This window comes from Rhinolophus sinicus, linkage group LG05 (assembly GCF_036562045.2).
Source record: "Rhinolophus sinicus isolate RSC01 linkage group LG05, ASM3656204v1, whole genome shotgun sequence".
NCBI lineage: Eukaryota > Metazoa > Chordata > Mammalia > Chiroptera > Rhinolophidae > Rhinolophus > Rhinolophus sinicus.
In genome coordinates, this window is record NC_133755.1 from 170263086 (window position 1) to 170286537 (window position 23452).

Genomic DNA, 23452 nt, shown 5'->3' on the forward strand with positions numbered 1-23452 from the left:
GAGCTGGACCACCTGCATTTAAACCGTTCCACCACTTAGAGTTTGGGTGACCTTGGACAAGCTGTCTAGACTCCCTGAGCTTAGGCGCAGCGACGTAGAGATAAGGGAAAGAATACCTACCTGTTTCCGGGGTTGTGATGAGGATGAAATCCAAGCATTCTTTAACATGCTTGCAAAACCTAGTTCTGTCATACAGAAAAGTTAGGTAAATATCAGCCATTGTTTTCATAAACACTTCTTTAAAACACATCTTTCATAAACTCAAATTGCCCTCTTCTTTCTCAGATAACTGAGTACCCTTTAATTACCGTTTTATTCAGCTTCATGTGTATTAGTGCCGTACACTGATGTAATTGTCAACTCATGTCTTCTTAATTTATTTGTATAAAATAAATAAATACTACATCCAGGTAGAAATACTTATCCACCACTTCCGAGCATTTCCCACCTCTCCTCCCTGCTTTATTGTTCTGCATAACATTATATCTGTTTAATCGACATACCATAAATTAATGTTTATCTTTTTAAGTTCCATGGAGGGAGGAATTCATCTTTTGATTAAGGAAATTTTCAAATAAACACAAGTAGAGAAAATAGTATGATAAGCCCCCAGGTGCCCATCTTCCAGATTCAACAATAATAAACATTTTGCCAGCCTTGTTTTATGTTTCCCCACTTGGCACTGTCTCCCCCACTTTGAATATTAAAAGCAAATCCCAGGTATCATGTTATTTAACCCATAAATACGTTAGTATACATTTCTAACTGATCAGGACACACTTTTCCATATAATCACTACACAATGAAAAGACCTGCTAAACATGCAGTAGTTTAATTCAACTCTGACCCTGTTAGAGTTGAAATTTCCCTGTTAGAGCAGGGGTCTTTTGCCTGTTTTGTTCACTGCCACCTCCCAAGTACATAATAGGCACTGCAATATTTGCATGAATGAGTGGATAGGTTGTAGTCTTCAATTTTATTTTTGGACTACAACATCATAAAAATGTTATAAATGCTGATTGTGATCTTGGGCTAATAAAAGAAAGCCCACTTGACTCCTAATGTAGCTGAGGCATAGTGCTGTCTCATGTGTACGAGTACTATAAAACTAACACAGTGTCTTAATGAGCAAGAGCCTTCAGAGTTCGAACTGGAGATAGGGTGTCTTTGAACAGGTCTCAGAAGGGTCTGAAATTCCTCCTATCCTCACCTTCTGGAACAGGAAATGAAATGCATGGTTCATTCATACTTTTAGAATTGAATGGATTGTCTTTTAAATATGAACTGTACTACTTACTAGCTATTTCTTCATCCATAAAATGGAGGGAAATTATAACTACTGTATATGATTGTTATATGTATACTGTATATACTGTATATGATTGAACATATAATAATAGTGAATAAAGTGTTACACAGTGCTTGGCCTTTAGCAGCTATTTAAGGGACAATTGTGATCTTTCCCTTGTCACCAAGACACTGTTGTTGACAATCTCCAAGGCAAGAGTTCCCCAAACAGCAGGGAAGACCCTCAGGGTAGATTGGAGGCAACTGGACATTGCCTCCCCAGGCCTCCCTGCCCCTCCATCCAGACTCTCACTCTCTTTCTGTCCAGGTTGGCCCTTCAGGGTTTCTCACTTTGGTTCTGGTCTACTGTGGAATGGGAAAGTAGTGCTGGAGTTTTACTTCTGGACAGTACACTGCCCTTTGGGGGGTTAATTTGAAGAACTTTGACTGCTAATAAGAAGATTTAAAGAAATCCCTATGGTTCTACCTTCCCTTTTGAGTCAACACTAGGGAACAATAGTTACGTGAAAATCAGGTTTTGTGCTAACCTGAATGACTGACTGGTTTATACTTTAGACTCTTGTCTAAGTAAGATTATTGTCAGGCACATTGGGCTCCCTAATAAATGTTTAGGTCACAACTAGTCTTGTCAGGAACACATTGGCCAATCATTCCTCATAACAAGTTTAGACAAAAGTTCGTTTCTGTCTCTGCCATTCATCTGATGCGTGGAAATGCCTTCTAGGTTTCATGATTTGAAGTAGTTGCCCTCTATTTCCAAGACCGCACCTTGCTCTGAGGCAGATTAATGTGGTATTTGAGGTGAATAAAGCTTTGGATAACCTGTAACCTCAGCAAAGCTCACTCCCTCTCCACAGCACAGAAGGTTTCAAAGCATTAGATCCAACTCTGACAGCATTGTCCCAAAACATACAGCATTGAGCCTTTTCTACGTCACACGTCTGTGTTGATTCCCCTCCCAGAAATCCCGAGCACAAGCCAGGGTTCTCTGTTTGCTCTTGTTGGCCTTCTTTCACCCTCCCGAAAAGCTGGTATTGATGATATATCATAGAAACATATATAATTTTGAATATAACTTGATATATTTCAATATAACTTGAAACCTGTATAATTTTACTAACCAATGTCACCGCATTACATTTAAGAGGAGAGAGAGAGAGAGAGAGAGAGAGAGAGAGAGAGAGAGAGAGAGAGAGAGAGCTGGCTTCTGCTTTATTTCCATTTTTCCTTCATTGCAGTCCCTTGTTTCTCAATCTCCCCAATGGGAATCTTGTAATACAATTTCCTTGAAGTCTCACAACAGGAAAGATATAGAGGCATAAATTCACATAGGCTAGAACTTCTTGTGAGAAGAACAAAACTAGGAGGGATTACAGTGGGTGAAGTCTGCTGTAAGGAATAGGGTGGAAATTCTACATGAGGAATAACAAGGTCACTGGAAGGGGCAGGGTCTCTGGGGAGCAGAAATGGAGGAAATGAAAGGAAGCGCAGGGAGCAAGGGTGCCAGTTACGAAGCTTCACCTTCTCATTCCCGTTTGCCCCCTGTCCTGTCCCCTGGTGTACCAGGGAGTAACACACCCGGGACTGACTGACGGGGTGGTGGCGGCAGTGGGAATGAAAGCTAACATCGACTGAGCCCTTACTAGTCCCCGCTTTGCATATTATTTACTCATTTCATGCTCACAAGCACTTTGAATATGTGAAATCATTCCCTTTTCACAGATGAGAAAACTGAGCTATAAAAAAGGTTCTATAACTTGTCCAAAGACACCCAGCTAATCAATAGCAGCATTGGGATCAGAGTCCAACACACTGGCTCCAGATCTCACACTCATAGTACACTTGATATATGAGGTTGGACAATTACGTTGGTGAACTCCTTCCAGAAAAAGTGCTACATAACTCATTGCTGAATATCACTACGGTCACCTTCGAAGTACTCCCCTTGGGAAGCTATGCATCGATGCCAGCTTCTAGACCACCCTTCAAAGCAATTTTGGAGCTCTTTTTCTGAATGGCCATCAGAACTGTCATCATATTACCTTTGATGTCCTGAATGTCATCAAAATATCTTCCTTTCAATATTTCCCTTATCTTCGGGTAAAGCAAGAAGTCATTGGGGGCTAGATCAGGTGAGTAGGGAGGGTTTTCCAATACAGTTATTTGTTTACTGGCTAAAAACTCCCTCACAGACGGTGTTGTATGAGCTGGTACATTGTCGTGATGCAAGAGCCATGAATTGCTGGCAAAAAGTTCAGGTCGTTTAACTTTTTCATGCATCTTTTCAGCACTTCCAGATAGGAAACTTGGTTTACTGTTTGTCCAGTTGGTACAAATTCATAATGAATAATCCCTCTGATATTGAAAAAGGTTAGCAATATTATTGCAACAAGTTTGCCAACTTAACTGTCAGCCTTGTGTAGGTTAGAATTGGATTCAGCTGCTGGTGCTGGGGAGATGTGGTAGACGTAGCTCTGAGTAGGTCCCCGGGTAGTGGGCAGCTCTCTGCTCATAGGAACCTAAGTGCCTCTATCTCTTTGCCCTGAGAGGTGTCATCTTAACTTTGGGGCAGCCACATACCTAGTTAAAATCGAGAGTTGTGTTATTGGAAAATAAAAGAATGGCTAGATCTGGCACAATTCACTTGACAAGAGAAAATGAAGGTGACATAACGAGGTCAACTGGCGATCTGGAGTGAAGAAATGCCTATGGCCAGAGTCACTGAATACACTGCTCCAGTGCCTTGCAAAGCTGTGGCTCACAGTAGCTACTAGAGTACTTGATTGATTGTTGGGGTGTCTTCTCTAAAGGAGAAAAACCCATATCTAAAATGTTTAATATCTGATGGAATGCCCCGCTTAAGTACAAATAAATATTAGATGCTAGTGTTTGATTAACAACAGGGTATTTCCAGCAAATATTTCATCAGAAGCTGTCTCTTCTGGAAGGAAACTTCTAAAGATGCTAATCATCATAGGATGTCAGCCATTCACGGTGACGTCAGGAAACACCTAAAAACTGATATGGTCCACTGACCTCCTTCAGCTTAACGTCTTGGAAGAACTTGCTTTTCTGTCAGAGGTTTACTAATCAGACAGTAGCTTGAGAGACTCCGCATTTGGACTAAATTGATTAATCAAAGAAGTGATTGAGGTTGCCATATTCTCAATCTATTGTGATTTTTTAAAAATTGGTAAATGTTCAAGTCCTAGAATTAAGACCTAAATTGAGGGAGGGATGATTTAAATGTTATTGAGAGTATTAGAAAAAAATCAAGAACTTGGATGAGAAAGATGTTTCGCCAAGATTAAGAATTTAAAGAAGTATAATTGAGTTGTACTGTATATTTTCAGATATTTAAATTCTGTGAACTTTCTTCTATTGCATGTTCCCAGAGAATTACAGGAAATCCTTTCTAACAGGGTATCCTGAGTTTGAGGGTTCGGTGAGTTTAAAAAAAAACAAAAAAACAAAAACAGTCATTTGGTGGCATTCTTCTGGTGAAGATTATAGAATCCTTTATGCTTCACTGGGTTTGAAGAACAACAATCACTTTAATCACACTTGTTTTCATGGTGGCCCAGGGAAGAATTAAGAGACTTCCTTTTAAAAAAGTTTTTGCTAAGACAGTGCTTTTATCTCCAGTTGAGTCAATGGAATTGTCTTCCATTGGAATTCCAAAATCAAACTTGATATCCTAGTAAAATTTGAAAGGAAATTGATGAACAGTAATTAACTACTAGTATGACAAAATAAACTTATACTTTAAACAATTTTAATTACTCAAATGGCTGGGGACTTATAGAAGAAGGCTACTTATTAATGTCATGAAGCCTTTGGAAATATAGAACTCTAAATCTCCTTGGCATTGTTTCCCGTAGAGTTCAGTAAGGTTTGGGTCTAATTTAAAGGTGTTTATCTCTTTTTGAGCTGCCCAAGAAAGTTAAGAACAGTGATGCTGATGGTGAGTGGTGAATAAAGCTGCCAACTGGTGAGACTGAGCTTGTTAAGGGCTCACCAGGGCTTATAAATGCAAAGGATTTCCTTTCATTCTCTGAGGACGTTTGACAGACAATCTAGTGCAGCTTATTGATGGGCATATCAGCAAGCATTGTTTTGTGGAGGTCCTGGGGTGTGGGAACAGGTCTTAAGGAGCAAGGGAATATATCCAAACACAGGGGTGATGAAAAGCTAATACAGTGTGTGTTGGTAAATGTTTAACAACCTACTAGGATGGGGGTAGGGGCCTGTGTATGTGTGTGTATGTGCACATGTGTGCAACATACGTATACACATATACGTATAAGTTTATTATAAATTGTACTGATATAAAGGATGTGTAGCACACAATTTACAAATAATAAAAATGCAAATTGATTCTTATAGAATGCTTTTGTTGATGTTTGCCAAACTTTTTCTATTTGTAACTAACCTATTCATAAGTGAATGTAGTTTTGACATGAATATTGCTAGATATTTTCTTTCACATTAGAAAGACAAAAGTGAAACAATGAGGATGTATGTCAAAGCTTCGCTCATTCATCAATAACACGAGTGACTCCTCTGATGAATTGAATGCTGGATGAATATTTGCTCATTTTTTTGCACAATGTTTATAATATAACAGCTACAGACACAATACATTTTTATATTTAATCTGTATTATTGACATTTTCGCCATCACTTTCTTAGACATGAAAAGAACAGCTCAAGCTCTGATTTGTAGCATTTGCCAACTTTCATGGAGTAAATATTCCCATTATGGCTGCTTTCAGGCTACCAATGTGATGCTATTGAATGCAGAGATGGGAAGAAACAGCACACCATTAATACAGTATTTCTACCATAAAGATAAAATAGCTGTCAATAACCTCAAGAGCATAGGTAACAGTAAAATACAGTAAAATAATTAAGAAGTAATGGGTTTTAAACATTGATACCTTTATTTTGAGAACAATTTATTTAATTTTAAGTTTATGTTATTTATATTTTAATGATGGCTTCATTACTATTGTGATTTGTTAAGGAAAAGGTCCTTGAGTAGAAGAGTGCCCACTCACAGAATATAAAGAGTTATACAGGAAACGTAACTGAGAGTGGTCATCTGGGAAGTTTTTGGCCTGATGATCCAGATTTTGAAAAGGAAGGGGGGGAAGGGGGGAGCGAGAGGGAGGGTGAGAGAGAGAGAGAGGAGAGAGAGAGATCTCCATTGCTGGACATCTCCTGCTGGTTACCCCAAGGCTTTTTGCTTACTTGGGGGTGAGGGGAGTCCTGCAAAGGGAGAAAGAGCATGTTAACCCTGTGAAAAACTGGAGTGTTCAGAAATCAGAGGGAAGAAGCTCTGGAAGACAAACAGCAGTATAGACTTACAAACAGAGAACAGATCCTAGATATTTTGGCACACATGATAACCCTTCTCAAGATACTACCTATTGAGAGATTCATGTGCGTAAAGACAGGTGAGGGGGCTGGTTGACAGCTCATCTCTGTTCTGTGCTCAGGGTTCCTCTACACAGCTTCAGCCCTCCCGCTGGTTTTAGCCTTTCCCACCTCACAGGTCCCTGCCCCCTACCCCCTGCCCCCATAAATGCTCTCACATCCTTGCACATTCTCCTCTCTCCTGCTGTTGTAGAGAGTTTTGTTTTGTTTTGTTGTAGCTCTCTCCATCTTTGCATTTGTTCATACCTACCACCCAGCTCAGCAAACAGAAGAATTCAAACCCTCAGAATTCATACTCCCTCTGAGGGCAGTTGAAGATTGTAAAAATAGACGTCTTTTTCTGACACGTTTTCATTTGCGTTAATTCAGTGTTAACTGCTTTATTCCTAATATCCATCGAGACCCTCCAAACTAAGGGAGCAGTTTAAATGGGAAGGAAAAGGCAGTTTAGGAGCAGGGTACTTTTGAGGACACAAGGCGCCTTTCATGCAGCAGGTGGAGGATAAAGAAAAGAACGGGCATGCTTGTAGAGGCTTCTTTCATCAGACATGAAAGAAGAAATGTTCTTTTTTTTTACCTCCCTCCTACTTTACGCTGCCCACAGCTCTGGAGACCCAGGACTCAGAATAATGCTACTCTTCTCCTCAGTTACAAATCATAAAACCCAGCTCTGGGTTCTCACTGGGACGACAGAACTTTTAGAAAACAGCCCATTTGCTGCTTGGACTGCTTATGGTTTTTGGCATAAATTGGTTTCTTTTTCCCAAAAGATGTTTTGAGTTAAGGAGGATGTATGAACACTAACATTTAGGCTACTGTACCTTCCCTATAAATGCCATGTTTTATTTGATCGCAGTCACCCAATCACTGTTATCTGTATCATATTTATATTTTTATTTTTTGTCTTTGTGTTATTTTTATGGTTTATTTTAATTCTGTAAATTTTTATTGTGTTTTTAATCTGAAGGGGGATGTGTGTGTGCGTGTGTGCACGTGTGAAGGGAAAGAAAAACACAGATTCAGGTTGGATCATTAGAGTTATTTTTAAACCTGTGCCCGTCAACGTCCTTGCTGGGCCACAAGCAGGAAGCCCCAAACGCTGGGCAGCGAGACTACTCACTGTCTCACCCTCTCACCGCAGGAAGACACCACTCAGCTCTGCCCACTCCTGGCCACACCCAGGCCAGACTTGCTGGGTTCTGATCGCACAGGAGATTGCAGTGGCCACCTGGCCTGTCCTTTGTCCCCCCAGATCCCTTTAGTATTTGTGCAGGCAGGGAAGGGCTCTGCATAAACAACTGTCTCTCCTTCTGTGACTCTTGGGCATTCATTCCACACCCACTTAATCCAAGTGAGGGGTGAACAGGGCCAATTGTGTGTTCTCTTTTGTTTGTCTTTTAAATTGCCAGATCTTTTTGACTGACCAATTTTGTTTAAGTTGTCTAGACTCTTGCTGTAATGAGGAGTATTTTGTGTGTTTGTGTGTGTGTGCATGTGTGTATTCAGTAAATATCCGTGTGCCTGTTCTGTGCCAGCTGTCAATCATTCATTGTACAGGTACTTAGGGGACATGGTTGAACAACACTGAGGGTCTGTTCTGGTGAAGTTTGCATTCTCTGCTGGCGACAGAAACAAGAAAGCATCAAATGTTACCAGGAATGACCAGTGCCACAAAGAAAAGTAAGGCAAAGTGACAGGATGGAGAAGGAAGTTGGATTCGGGAAGGAAGGCTCTTTTTCTTTACTGTTACCCAAATAATTCTCATGTGTTGACGTTGAAAGTGGTAGCCAGAAGTACATGAAACTGTGCGATTTATCCTGCCTCTGCAAGGAAAAGAAAACTTCTGGCTTTTCTTTCTTGGACTGACCCTCCAAGGTTCCTGACTTTAGTTTCTGTGCCTCCATTGTCTTATCTTTCAAATGACCTCCATCATAATGGCACACTCCTGGAGTTGTTGCAAAGCGTAATTGAGTTAATACTGGTAATGAGCTTAGAACAGTGCCTGGCAGGTAGTAAGTCCTCAAACGTTAGCTCTAATTGTATCATAATGTAGGATAATGATATTTGGTGAGTGGGTAGTGCTCATGCAAGGAGGCTGTGTTCCAGAATGTCAGGATGACGGAGTGGCTGCTTCGCGGAGAGCTAGGAAGTCGGCCACAATCTCTCTGACCCTTAGTCCACCTGGCTTCAGAGGGTTTTGTTGTGCAAATCACTTTAAACAATGTGAGAGCACAGTTTGTAAAGTGGGAAATACTACGTGAAATTCGAGGCTGGTCCTGAGCCCTAATAGGGACCCAGGGTGGTTTACTTCGATTATCTAATTATAACATGAATGCTATCGCAATATACACCTGTAATCATTTATGCTACACATCTTGTCCTCCTTGCTCTGTGCTACCTGTTTTCCATTTAGGCGGCATCTTGTCACTTGAACACCTTACAATTCATTACACCTTATGACATTGTGGTCCTCGCGGCTCCCGTCCAGTTGTGCTAGTGCAGTTGACCTTGAGCTATGGATGAGAGATCTGATTCACCTTTGATCCAATTCACATTTGAGGCTCTGTTTCCCTTACTGGTCCCTAACATGCCCCCTCCTCTGAGAAGTCTGTCAGCCTCTGGGGTTGCTCAGTTGTGCCAGGCACCACTACGCATTATACCAGGTGGAAGGAAGAGAAAGCTGAATGCGCGTATCATACCATGGTGCGTCCTCAGAAGTATACTTTGTTAAATGAATGAATCTTGATAAAAGCAAATATGTTATATGAGCGTTTATTATCTATAAGGTGCCTTTCTAGATGCTCTATGATGAGAGGTCATTTTAGCCTAAAGGTAAAGAATAGAGTTTGGTATACTGCCTACAATAACGAAGAGGATGCCTTCCCAGGGACAGACTTTTTTTTTGAAATTTGGAAAAAATCAAAATAACTGCAGACACCAGGCTGTGGTTCCATGTGGGGGGGCAGCTTGGTGGGGCACCCATCCTGTGCCCTTTCTCCCCAGCTCACCTGGCCCTCCATGGGCCAGTCTTCAGTGCCAGAGCTTCTCGGACAGCATTGAGCTTCCTCAAGACGCCCCCGTCCCCATGCTGCTGTTCTCGAGCCAGGTGGCCAAGCTGGACGCTGGGAGCCCACCCTTTAAGCAGGCACACAAGGTGTACATTCCTCAAAAGGTCCCTTTGCCAGCTCACCTGTCCCCAGTGTAAAGTCAGTAGGGACCTCTCTCCTAATCCCCTCCAGACAGGTTTTGTTAAAGGGAGATAGATTTCTCAGAGGATATGCTACTGGACAATCACTGGAAAATACGCTTGTGATATTTTACCACCACAGGAAGTTGAAGACTTTTCCCTTACATCAAAGCTAAAAATCAATAAATGTTTGTGACAATGCCTCTTAAGTGCCTAAAAGTGTCTAAGGCCCTTTTAGAGAGTAGCGAACAAAGGGGAGTTTTATAGTAGCACCCTCCCCCTTCTAAGTAGAAAGACCTAGTCAACTGCATTGTTTCAATGTCTATCAGAGAGGAGGTGGCACTTCCTTTTGTGTCCAGTAGATATGGAGTCTTAATTAGCATCTTTTTTTTTGGTTGCTGTTCTATAGGAAATGAGTGAGCAAGCTTGCTGAGGCCACTTCTGTCGTTTGTTAAGTATCCTGTATGTCAGGGACACGTTCTTGAAGTTTCATTTGTCTCCACCCCAAACCTCACTCTACTGTAATTTATCAAGTGACACTGAAGTCACATTTGATGTTATCGTGCCTTAAACCACACAGGTGCAGCCAGAAAGAGGAAAACAGATGGGGAGATTTTTTTTTTTTTTTCATTTTGCAAGTTAAATAACTTTGAGGGGAAAAACACCACATCGTTTGTGAGAGCTTGTGCTGTTGGGGACAATGAGTGTGCCATCTTTTGGCGGTGCTTTTTGAGGATAGAGGCACTATTTTAAATGTGCCTTTGTGAAAAACAATTGAGGGCATTTTGTTCTTAGCCACATTTATCCCCCTTCCCTCCCCTTAAATCACTAGGTTCTCTACCAGCAGTCTTCAAACGATGGTCTCGGGTCCACATGTGGGTCCCTACGACCCTTTTGGGGGATCCAAGAGGCCAGACTACTTTTATAATAATACTGAGACATTATATACCTTTTTTATTCTCCATGGAGGGTTCCGTGGAGTTTTCCGAACACTACACGACATAGGCAGTCACAACACAGTGAACGCAGAGGTCGATGTGAGAATGCAAGCTGTCGTCTATAAAGCCAGACACTCAGAGACTTAGAAAACTGTAAAACATTGCCACTCTTCTCACCAGGGTGTGTTTGGTTTTAAAAACATGTACTGTTTTTCATTAAAATGATAGTTACATTAACATAGTAATGGGTCTATGATTGTTATTTTAGAATACATTAATACATACCTTGAAAACTTTTCAGTTTTAGTTTCTAATATGATAAATATTAGCATTCTTAACCCTCACATTCACGAACGCTTTGGGGTCTTCAGTAGTGTTTAGGAATGTAAAAGGGTCCTGAGGAAAGTTTGCGAACCACTGATCTAGAACAAGAGCTCTTAAGAGAAGATGGAGTACTTTCTCCTCCCTAGGAACGCAGTGTGCCGTCCCTAGGAGGGAGCGACACCCACAAAACCCTGCAGTGGTTGCTATGCCTGCAGAATTTACTACAGGTTTCTCACTCTGACCCTCAGAGTGGGAAGACCCAGTCTCCCCTTCCAGCTCTTTCTCCTATTACTGCCCTATTCACAGCCCTGTGCTCCAGACAATCGGGAATGGCCTGGGCCTTGGGCATGCTGCTGCCTTCTTGCTTTCCCCTTCTCCACTCCTTGTTCTAGGGGTCCTGTCCCTCCACCTCAAGGTTCCCACTTCAGGAGACCCCTCCCTCCCTCCCGGTACCCTCAACACCTGAGCCTCAGTTTTCCTCTTCGCTTCGTTCTCTAAGGAGAAAACAGTACCTACATCATAGAGATGTGGTGGAGAACAAATGAGTTCATTTCCAAAGTGTTCTGCCCAGGACCTAACACAAAAGCAAATGCTCAGATATTGCCTTCCCTTAGGAATAAAAATGATTTACTCATGTACATATCACTCCCTGTTCGGTTTATAACTCCTCATGGGCGAAGGAGGCCTTCCATGCTGTATAGGACTTGGTGACATGGCTGCTGTAGGACAGTCTCTGTCAAGAAATTCAATCGGGACACTTTTAGTTTGTGAAAGAAAAGTAGGGAGACCCTATTATCAGCCTCTTGATTCTTACAGGCATAGTGATCAATTCTTCATCCTTGCTTTAAAAGAAATTCTTGAATTTCTGTTTGGATTAAGGAATGAGAGGGACATTTACTGAGAACTTTTTATGCACCAGAAACTATAGTTTTGATTTTTTTCTCAGTCGTTACCACAATCGGCCCAACTTCAACAGTGGCTGGCAGGGTTAGCTGTGGTTGCTAAGGGGGAAATTGATGCCCAGAAACAAGGAATTCGCTTCAAAGCCCTCTGAGTAGAGGAAGAACTCTGCATGTGAAATCCAGTTTGTCTGACATAATATCCCAAATTTTCCCATAACAACCAGATGTAATGAGTGATCCTTGATTGAGTCATAGATCAAAAAAACTGTAAAATAATCTCACGGTGCTACAGACTAGAAGTTCAAAGTCATGGTTTGGCAGGGTGGGTTTCATTCTGAGGCCTGTCTGTTTAGCTTGTCGATGGCTGTCTTCTCCCTGGACATTCACGTCGCCTTCCCTCTGTGTGTGTCTGTCCAAACTTCCTCATAAGGACGGGTCATTTTGGATTAGAAGCCCACCTTAATGACCTCATTTTAATTTAATTACCTCTTTAAAAACCCTATTCCAAACACAGTTACATTCTGAGGACCTGGGGAGGCGGGGAGGTAGGGTTTCAACATATAAATTATGAGGGGATATGATTCAGCCAGTAAAAGACAACTGCTTACCTTTGAACATGGACTGGATATTAAAGGGCATCCTGGAATTCTTGTTCATTGTCTTGGGTGCAATAAGGGACTGTGGTTCTATAGGAAAATACTACTTTGGAGGGATAAGTGATGAAATATGCAGGGGGCAGGAGTGATATCTGCACATTTTTTTTCAGGCACTTCAATGACAACAGAAGAAGTTGTGAGGGCAATGAAAAAAAAGAGCAAAAGACACCAAAAGTAGTATACAGACTTGGAGAAAGTCTCTGCAATACAGGAACTAGACAGTGGTCTAATGTCCAAAAGATGTAAGAACTTCTGCAGGTCATTAAAAAAAAAAGTTTTGTTTCCAGTAAGGAAGGGTGTATAGAAATACCATGTATTTGCCCAAAGAGAGGGTGTTTTCCTCTCCAGAGATTTTGAGGCAAAAGTTCAGAGATCCTGGCCCTGGCTGAGTTTCAGTGTGCTCTTTCCTAAAAGCCAAGGTTGCAACACGCTGGCCTTGAAGATCCATCCAACTCCTTGTGATCAGGAGTCGGGTTTGGTCTCCTGTGTAGTTCTGTCTGTGAAGGGAGGCACGGGGGACTCTGCAAAGTGGGTTCTATTCACTGTATGTTGCTTTTAAGTGATGGGAAAAGCGTCCACAGCCGCTGCACCCATGTTGGCCAACTCACTTTTTCTGACCCCTCAGATGTACACTGTTGGCAAGTATTTGGGGTTTTTAAGGTTCAGCTATGACACCAGCCAGTTATTATGGGATATGACTAAGGAAGTAAAGTTCTTTATATAGGTGCTTATCGATTTCATTTCAAACCCTCAAGGGCCAAAATCAAAGAATTCAAGCCCATTGTTTGGTATGCTTGAGGGACAATAGTCTATGAAGTTTTAGGAACAGTTCATTTTCATCCTGAAACATTTTGTGTGTGTGTGTGTGTGTGTGTGTGTGTGTGTGTGTGTGTATTATTTTTACCCTCAATTTAGTTCAAGGCCATAGAAAACTAAAGTTAAATATCTTTGCACTCAACTGTTAGTAAACTCAGGAAAGCTTATGAAGGAAAAGTAGCCAATAAACTATGCTTTATGGTTAATGGGACACTTTGAGAAGAAAGGAAGGCAGAAAAGCCACTGTCTAGACTGCATGGTGTGGTGAGTTCTCTTGTAATAGAACAAGGGAAGGGCTGGCTCCCAGACTCCGTTTGTAGAGATGTGATATAACAAGTTAAGTCAGCAAGTCCATAAACAGACTTGTTTGTTTATGCCCTGTCAAATTCTGGACAAAATATTTATTTGAAAAATGGAAAATATTTATGTCTTGAAAGGCGTTTTGTGGCAGACAGAGATGGAAAAAAAAGTTTTTCATCATTTTTCTTCCAAAACTCTACTTAAAAGCTACAAAATCTGCTCTTAAATAACTTGCACTTATGAGAGAATCAAAGGCATCATTATCTCTACTTCTGAATTTCGCTAACACTGCAACAATCTGCGTTCTGAAGTGAAATATTTTTTCTTTGTTCAAATGTAAGGTTATCATGGTTTCTTCCATTAAGAAGAGTGAACAATAGTAGACTATTGTGGTGCCAATCTCAGGAGTGAAGAAATGAAACTTGAACTTACAAACAACAGTGGTCTTCTTCTTCTACGTTGTTTTGTTTTTTGTTTTTTTTTTAATCAGCAAAACATCATTTTTGAGAAGGAAACTTAAACATCTGGTTTCCTTCTGGGAAACTGCACTGTTTCTTTGACCTCTATCTTTTCAAAAAAGTCTTTACTAGTCTAGTCTGCAAGCTATGGACTTAAAAGAATTAATACATACCTGAAACAGCCAACATTGACACGTAGATCTTGTGTATTAAGATTACAGGGTTAACAGCATTGGATATATGTGTGTCACGCCTGGCAGAATGGAATATCCATGTCTGTGTCAACATATGCTTGCCACGATTAGAAAAGGTTTCCATTACACTCTTGCCTTCAGTGCTGTTGGAGGAGTTTATTGCCGTCTGCGATTCTTAGAAATGTCAATCCCAGATTATAGAGATAATGATAAACAATTTCTGCTTTGTTGCCTTCCAAACATGTTACTGTGTCATATGCAGGGAGTTTTATGGAATGCAGGCTTTATTCTGTGTTTCAAGAACAGATGTAGGCCTCTGTTAATGTTTATTTTTCATGTTGCCCTTGTAACCACATGATAGCGGGGTTTTTAAAGAGAACCCGTTCGTATATAGATTCAATATTATGAATTTAAGTATTCTAATATCTGACATATGTAAAACAGATTGAACCCAAAGTAAATGTTTTAAAGGTTTGATAATATTGGAATAATTATCTGAGGAAATGCTATTTCTGTAGCAAAACTGGACAGTGAAACAATGATTTCGGCATTTGAACTCCCACTTTTAGAGGTTTGAAATGTGATATGTTTCTGCTTGTTTTCTTCTCGGAGTGGGATTTTCTGTTTTACTGTAAATTGCCACTGCTGTTTAATATGTGTATATTTTTCTTGGTGTAAACTTCAAAAAGGATGTTGACCTAGTAGAAAACCCCAACGTCTGGACGAATAGCATAGTCGCTTTCCACACATAGCACTTTAATCCTGCTTTCTCTTTAGATTCCTTGAGATCAATTTTCAAAGGATCCTCAGCAAATGGACATTTGTTTGGGGATGGTATGTAGGTAGGAAAACACACACACACACACACACACACACACACACACACACACACTGTCCTTGCCCTGCTATGTTATGCCCTCTCCCTCTAGATTATGCATTAACTTGACTCAACTGGAGGGACTCTGGGTCGAATTAATTTAATTCAATAGAGTTGGTTCATATTCTGCCCCTACTATTAGTGGCCTTGTCATCTAGCAGAGAGGATAAAAATGATTGCGCAATCATTGTGTTATCCTGTAGAATAAGAATCCTTGTTCTAACCATATCCCCAGGTGATTCACAGGCATGGTAGGCAGTTGTCCAGATGACGAGTGGGAATGCAGCACGGTCAGCCACATGCAGACGATGCCTCCAAGTAGGCTGGAAAGCAGTGGAAATGGAGAAGTTGACCCAAGAGAAAAGTGTGTGTGTATGGGGTGGGGGGTTGTTGCATGTGCACGCATGTGCATGCGATGGGGTGAGGGGGCCTGCTGAGAGACCGGTAGAGAAGAAACTGACAGCTCTAGCCTGGAGACCAGACAGACATTGGCCACAGTGGGGTAATTGGCCGAGGAGCCAGTTGGGGTTCAGCATTTCGGGGCTTGAGATGACTTCGGTACATCCCGGTGGCAGGTGGCGTATACTCGGGGCAGCCTGAAATAAAGGACTGAGCACAGACACATTGCTGCTTGAAGTATATGCTTCAGAAAGCCATTTGACAATATGTATCAAGGCCTCAAATGTTCGTACCCTTTGAACCCGTAATTCCATTTTTAGAATTATACCCCAAAGAAATTAACCTATCTGTACACCTGATTATATGCAACATTTGCCATTGCTGCAATCAACAACCTAAATTTTCCACAATAAAGGATTGGGTAATGTACAGTACACTCATACAAGGGACTGTGACGTGGAAGTAAGATTTCCCAAGAACTGTCCATGATGAAAGAAAAACATTTAAGACATGTTAGAAAAGAGAGGATAAAATCAACATGAAACAATCAGTTGTTTTTTTTTAATTCAATATTGCGTAGAAAAGAATGGCAAGAAATTAGACCAAAACAGTAGTGTTAATAATTAGTTCTCTTTGGGCTTTGACACTTGACTTTTTTATTTTATTTTCTGTATTTTTCAGGTTTTCAGGAATTCTAAAATCAGAAAAAAAAAATTGTTTTATTTGTTTAGTAAATGTTAGGGGTACTTATCTGGGCAGCCTCTTCCCAGCCAGCATGGTTGAGGCCAAAGGCTATTTGAGGGGGGAAATCACTGATGAGACCATTCTTTATATTTGAACAACACGGTCCCTAGAGCCTTCTTCAAAGATCTCTACCGTGTTCAGCTAGGAGGCCCAGGGGAGAATGGTATGCGGGAAACAGGTCCTGGGAAGGACCTTGACTTTACTCTGGGTGTGATGGGAAGTCACTGAGGGGTTTGAGCCCGGGAATACCGTGATCTTGCATATGAGCAGAATAGCTCTGGCTCCTGTGTATGGCGTCAGCACTGGGGGGCATGACGCGAGCAGGGAGGTCAGTTTGCAGGAGGCTGTAGCAGTCCAGATGAGAGGTGATGTGGCCTGGGAGAGGGTGGAGGCTGTAGATGTGATGAACCACGGTTGAACTTCTGCTGAGAGTAGAGCCAGTGGGACTGGGGGATAGCCTGGCTGTGGGGCATCGGAAAGGAAAGAGTCGAGGATGAGGCCGAGGCCATTAGCCTGGACACCTGAGTGCAGTTGGCATTATTTACTGAGGTGGGAAAAACAGGGATAAGGCTGTTAGGGAGGGTGAGAAATTAGATCAGCAGACACCTTGGATGTGTGAAGCTGGTATTCAAGAGAGAAGTCTAGGGAGGAGCCATATACCTGAAAACTATCAGCAAATCAACGGTGTTTACAACCACAGGCCTGGATAAGATCTCTTAGAGAGGGAGAGTAGACAGAGAAGAGGCTGCAAGGGGGATCCTGGGACACCTCGGCACTTAAAGGATGGAGAAGAGGAAGACCCAGCCCAGGAGAAGGAACAGCCAGCAGGGGAGGAAAGGCAGGAGCCTGTGGTTTCCTGGAAGCCAAGCAAAGAAAGTATATCATACGAGGTGTGATCACAAAATACGGTGAATGTTTAAATTAAAAAAAAAATTTACTACAGTAAAAGACACATTGCCATTCATCTCCCTCAAAATATCACCACTTCCCCCTTGCTTTGAACACACTTATCCCATCATTCTTGCCACTTTCTGCAGCAGTTCTGAAAGTCCTCTTTCGTGAGTGTCTTTAGTTGCACTGTCGTGGCTGCCTTGACGTCCAGAATAAATTCAAAATCTTTTCCTTTCATGGTCATTTTGACTTTGGTGAAGAGCCAGAAGTTGCACCAGATCCAGTCTGTGCCAGATGCAGTGAATAAGGCAGATGAGGACACACTGTAATGTTTTTATTTGACAGAAATTGCCGTACCAGAAGCGATATGTGACAGAACGTTATCACGATGGAGGATAAAGTAAAGACACTGACAAAAGAGGACTTCCAGAACTGCTTCAGAAAGTGGCAAGAACGATGGCATAAGTGTGTTTGAAGCAAGGGGGAGTATTTTGAGGGGGTTTAATGGCAGTGTGTCTTCTAATGTAATAAATTTTTTATTTTTTAGCATTCACTGTATTTTTCGATCACACTGTAACTGCTGCACAATAAAGTAAGATGCTGAGAGTACATTATTGCATTTTGTGGCAAAGAGGTGGCCTCAATGAAATTTCTATGAAATAGAGGGGGTGGAAGCCTGATAATATCTCTCAATCAGAAGAGAAAGCTGAAACTCTGAAAAATTTTACTAACTACTGTGGAAGAGTAAGAGAGGCAAAGAAAATCTCATACGCCCCGGAATACAAAAGCTCATGGGGTACATACAGGTTTCTGGATCTTCTGTGGCTGTGTTGTTCCACGTCTTAGGCCCCAGGTCATTCTCTAGCCTATTTAGAAAGAAATTTACACTTCAGCTCCAACTTTGCAACTGTCCATCTCTTTTGGACCAAAGTTGATCACCACCATCTTTCTCTTTTCTAATAAAAACCAAGCCCACCTGCCCTTCATCTAACACCCTCCTTCCCAGGTCTGCTTTCAGGTGCATAACAGACAGGACCATGGGGTGTGATGCAATGGATGATGTTGCCCTTTTGGGGTCACCGCATCCCCTTTTCACAGGGAGTAATGGGATCCCCTAGAGGCCCAACATGAAAGCCACACCTTACATCTCATGTCATCTCACAAAGTCTTGTGGCATGAAGACTCATGCCTTAGTGGGGGCATCTTTAGGTCACCTAGCGAGATACCCAAAGTAACTGAACTACCACGTGCAGGAAGAGTTCTAGAAAAATACATGTTCTAAGTCTGCATTTCAGAACATTGATTCCCTTGTGACTCTGGATTCAGAGCTTCCACTTCCTCTTGCTAACCATCACTCCTCACTTAGCTAACAGGAGGATTACAGATGCTTCAGAGCATGGCTAGAGGCCCCCAAACACCGGGATGAAGGATTGAACCAGGCTGGTGAGAAGAAGGGGATTTGGGCTGGTAGAGTAGATTCATGTAAGGAGGATGGCCCCAGGGAGCAGGGAACAGAGCTTTGTAGGGGCCAGCTTCCTGCCCGGGCTTCTTAGCCCTCGGTACTCCCAGGGCCTAGCTGCCTCCTTTCTCTGCCACTGCCACCAGGCTGTCCACCAGCGTTTCCTAGCTTTTGGGCTACTGAGAATCAGAACAGTTTCACCATTTTCAGAACTCTCTGGCTCCTACAACAAACAGACAGTATTTCTGACATTTTCTGAAGAGTTTTTGCTGCAAGTAGGAAAAGGTCAACAGTGTAAAGTTTTCTCCTATACATGTGTTATAATGCTCAGGGAAAAAAAGAAAATGGTCAGAGCACACTAAATTGTTTACATTCTCCATTATAAATAAACAAATAGGCCAGACTGGAAAGAAAGTCCCACAGTATTAGCCATGATTGCCTCTGAGTTATCAGTGATGCTTTTTCCTTGTTTTTCTTGATTCTCTAAACTTTTTACAGTGTGCATCTATTACCTTTATAAGTAAAAAGAAGTAAATTGAAAGACTTCTTCCAAAGTCCAGTTCTCTTTTTGTCTGCTTTTACAATTGGCCATGACAAACGGATCCGCAGAATGCAACTATCAGAGTGTCGGGTGCTATAAAGGATGGTCAGACTTGGTGTGACCTGGGCATTGCTCACGGGGCCAGGGTGGGAATGGTGGGGAGAGGAGAGCTGAAGCTGCTGCCTAGGCAAGTGTGGCCCAGGGCGGCCACACCTCTCTTCCTCTATGTCTTGTTCCTGACAGGGTGGCAGGGCACACACCACTGGTAGAGAAGATAGCCCAGGGGCCATCATATGTTAGGGACTTCAGTGTCAGGAATAATGTGTGTTTTCTCTCTCGACCTCCCAGTATCCCTGCAAAGTGGGCAAGAAGGATATTCTTGATTTTCAGCTAGTTAACTGATGTCTGAGAGGTGACACGGCCAGTAAATTTCATCATAGGGACCAGAAACTGAACCTTCTTTTCTTATACCAATCAGCAATGGTTTTCAAGTCCTTTAAAACCATAAAATCTGTGTAGAAACAAAATTTGACACAAATATGAATAGCATAAAATTGGAGTAGGAGTGGGAAGTAAGTATGCCCCTTCCCCATAGGGAGGGGCATGTACAGAAGGGGAGGGGCTCTTTATGATTCCCGGCGCTCAAGGAGCAAGGATGGAAACCCGCTGGCTCAACCCATATAGAGCCATGAAGGCTGGGAAGAGGAAATCTAAGCTAGCAAAGGCCATGGAGAAGGCAGCAGAACCCTGGGAGGTGCTTCAGACAAGTTCACAGTCGGATTGTTCTAGAGGAAACTTTCTCATAGTTCAGTGTTGTGAAATGTTGCAGAGGGTAAAAGATGACTGATACCACGTAAGAGCTGAACTTGGCAGAAGAGCCACCTCTCGTCAGTTCTGGAATTGTCTCCTGAGTGGGAGACAAATGAATCTGTACAGGAAACTGGTGGAAAAAGGCGTATGTGGATTGAAAATTCTCTACTTGTTCAGTGTTTTCCTCTAAAAGTGAACAGAAATAGGACTAGCCAGAAGGGTGTACAGGCATTACAACAGTATGGCCCTGAGCCCAATTTGGGAAATGAAGAGAAAGAAACTCATGCAGAGGGCCAGATGAGGGATTGGTGGGAGTGAGAGGGGAGACAAGAAGGACATGTATCTCTATGGTGGGCATGCTTTCAGACTCACCTAGTTGAAGAGAGAAACCCTTTCCTCTGAGAATGCAAACTGGAAGGTCTCTTTGGTGAGGCTAAGTCCGGGTGCTCTGGACTGATGGCGCCATCTTGTCTGAAGTCGGAGGTGACCGCATTCACGGAAGACGAGCGTGGAAGGGGAGACAGAGGTATTGAGAACTGTCTTACAGTGTGTTAGGACATCTAACACAGCTTTCTTCTGCCAGCTCGGCAGAACAGAATGTATCTGTGGCTCCCCCAGATGGTCACTGGTTGCAGCCATCCTCCCCACCCCCAGCACCGTCATCAAGTGTCTAGAAATCTCAGGTGGGAGGCTGTGTTTGTGTGTGTCTCTGCACCTAACTCAAGAGCTGCTTCCAAAACTTTGATTATGGGTAGCCTTGACTCGCTTAGTTCAATCCATTTTTATTGAGTTCCAGATGTGTGCTGAACCCTTTGCCTGCCCAATTTCCAAAAGCTATTAATCTTTAAACTCCCTACTGACTTTGTGACTTCATGACCTACTTTCCTCCTAGCTATAAGTTCCTTCAGACACCCTGTCTTTGCAGTGCCTGGTTTATTAATCTTTGCCAGTCCTTTGGCCTAAGGCATGTTGGATGCCATAGTCCCTAGGCTTGATTGTGGCCTGGCCTCTGCTTGCAGAGTTCACTGCTGATGCCTGGGTGCCAGCAGGACCCAAGAGGCCTGCTGAAGGCCATTTCCCAGAATATCTTCGCAGCCTGGGAGCCCAGGGGAGGTGGTCCAGGGCTGTGGGTTGATGCTGCAGGTTTCATACAAGCTGAAGAAGTGAAAGCATCAAGTGCTGCTGAGGGCAGCTTGACAAAAAGTGGAAGGAAGAAGGAGTTTGGCAGGCAGCATGACGGGAGACCACTCTTGAGTTCCAAAGATAGAAAGTAGATGTTTGAGTCTCTATGTGGTGAGGTGAGGGAGTCTGTGAAAAAGTTGTGGTTCGCGAATCTATTTTGCATCTAGAGGCCACACGTGAAGCTCTGTCTTGTGTGGTAAAGTCTGAAGGATCACTTCTCCATTTTACTCCGCATAAGAGTCACCTGGGAGCTAGTGGAAATGCAGGTTCCAATTCAGGAGGTCTGGGGCCGAGGGCTGCATTTCTCACAGTACTGCTCATGACCCTTGTGACAAAGCTGAAGCCTTTGAGTACCAAGGCTTCACGGAAACTCGGAGGCATCGCTGATGGAGGTCTGTGCTGAGAGAGGCTAAGGAGACTCTAGAATGAGGCATGTTTAAGGGTACTCAACGTGAAAGCTAAAACTGTCAAGAGTAATGGCTGGAAGTGAAGTGAAGAAATATGGAAACCCAAGTGCAGAAGGTAGGTGGTGCCAATGAGAGCCGCTCTGTGGAGTCCTGGACTGGAATTGTGCATTTTGATCTGATTCAAGAATGGTGGGGATTTTTGAAATGTTCATGTTCTTTACTGCAGTCATGATTCTTACTTGACCAAAGCCACATGGTGAAGCTAGTTGGCTGTATGACTGTCTATTATTTTGGTGAATAGTAATGCTTTTGTCCTGGGAGAGTCCATTTATGAGTATAAAGAGCTGGTTATTTGCTGGGGAGCAACTTGTACATACTGGCTAGCAATGTCCTGAATTTTCCACCCCTTGACTGTTTGTATCTATACTGTAGGCTTTGACTTTCAGAGCAGTGACATATGTATATATGTGTGTGTCCTATACATATTTATATACATAAATATACACATTTTATATAAATATTGAATATACATCAACATTAGTGTATAAATACTAGAATCTTAAGCTAAGTGGTCATTTAAAGATTAGTCTCATGTTCTGATTTTTATACGAACTATTAAGAAGCAAGAACAATAAATGCCATGGGCATGTTCATGTTTAGAAGTCTTATTGGTTCATTTAAGATCTAAAGGACTAATCTAAACCACATTATCATGTTCAATGATGAATGGGATGAAGAGAGATCGCCTTCCTTTTGAGTAAAGAAAAAAGAGGCTTCAAACTTAATAGTTAGGTGGAATGTTACGTTTCCATGCTCACCATCTGTTGGTTGCAAAAGCCTCCAATTCCAGGGCAGGGTCATCTTTTGTGTAAATAGTATACACAGGCTGTGATATTGTAATTTTTAGTATTTAAAAAAACAAACAACCGTACAATGCATTCTTGTAATTTTTCACAAAACCTCTCTTTAATTATCACAAAGCAAAAGAGTCCTTTCCTTGTGTGTAGAATGGACATTTGAAAGTGACAGGGTTCTGCTGACCCTGATTATCCTGAAGTCAGTGTCCATTTGTGAGTGTCAGCTGCCTGGGGGTGGGGGGATGGGGGGCACAACTCAGAGAACAAGGTCTGTCTTTTGAATAGTTTGCCTCTATTTACTTGCTATTCAGGGATGGCAACAAAGCTTTTTATGGTTACAAACACAATGTAAAGTTGTTCTAATAAATATATGCAGTGCAACTAAGTGAATGGTGAGGGCTTGTGATTGCTTAGATGGTGGAGACAAGGGGGAAGGTAACAAAGGAGACTCTCTTCTGACAATAGATCTGCCAATACTAGGTGTGAACTGCCTGCCAAAAAGGCCTGGAGAGCATGCAGGTAAATCCACTAAGCTTCTAATAGCCATTGCAGGGTTTGCCATAGAAAAAAGCACAAGTGAAGGCCTGCAGAGGCCGCCTGCTCAAGTGCAAAGCTCCCCTTGATCCAGCAGAGCCTGAAGCTGCTGCATCCTCGATTGTGAACACTGCCTTGGCCAGTGTTCTGTGGTATGTTGCAGCACAGTTCTGTCTCTTGCACATTTGCTGGGATTCTTGTTCGGACGCGAATCAGTCCAACATGCTTG

At 42.3% G+C, this 23452-nt stretch overlaps 1 protein-coding gene across 3 annotated transcripts in view; it reads left to right on the forward strand.

Moving 5' to 3' along the window:
* Window positions 1-23452, forward strand: part of PLEKHG1 (pleckstrin homology and RhoGEF domain containing G1) — a 212190-nt gene that overhangs the window by 13137 nt on the left and 175601 nt on the right. The window contains exon 1 of one of the 3 annotated variants that reach the window (XM_074333704.1): window positions 21925-21947. The exons of the other annotated variants lie outside the window; for them this stretch is intronic. The gene's annotated coding sequence lies outside the window, so the exon portion shown is untranslated. Of the gene's footprint in view, window positions 1-21924; window positions 21948-23452 lie in introns of those variants that run through there. 3 annotated transcript variants of the gene reach the window in all.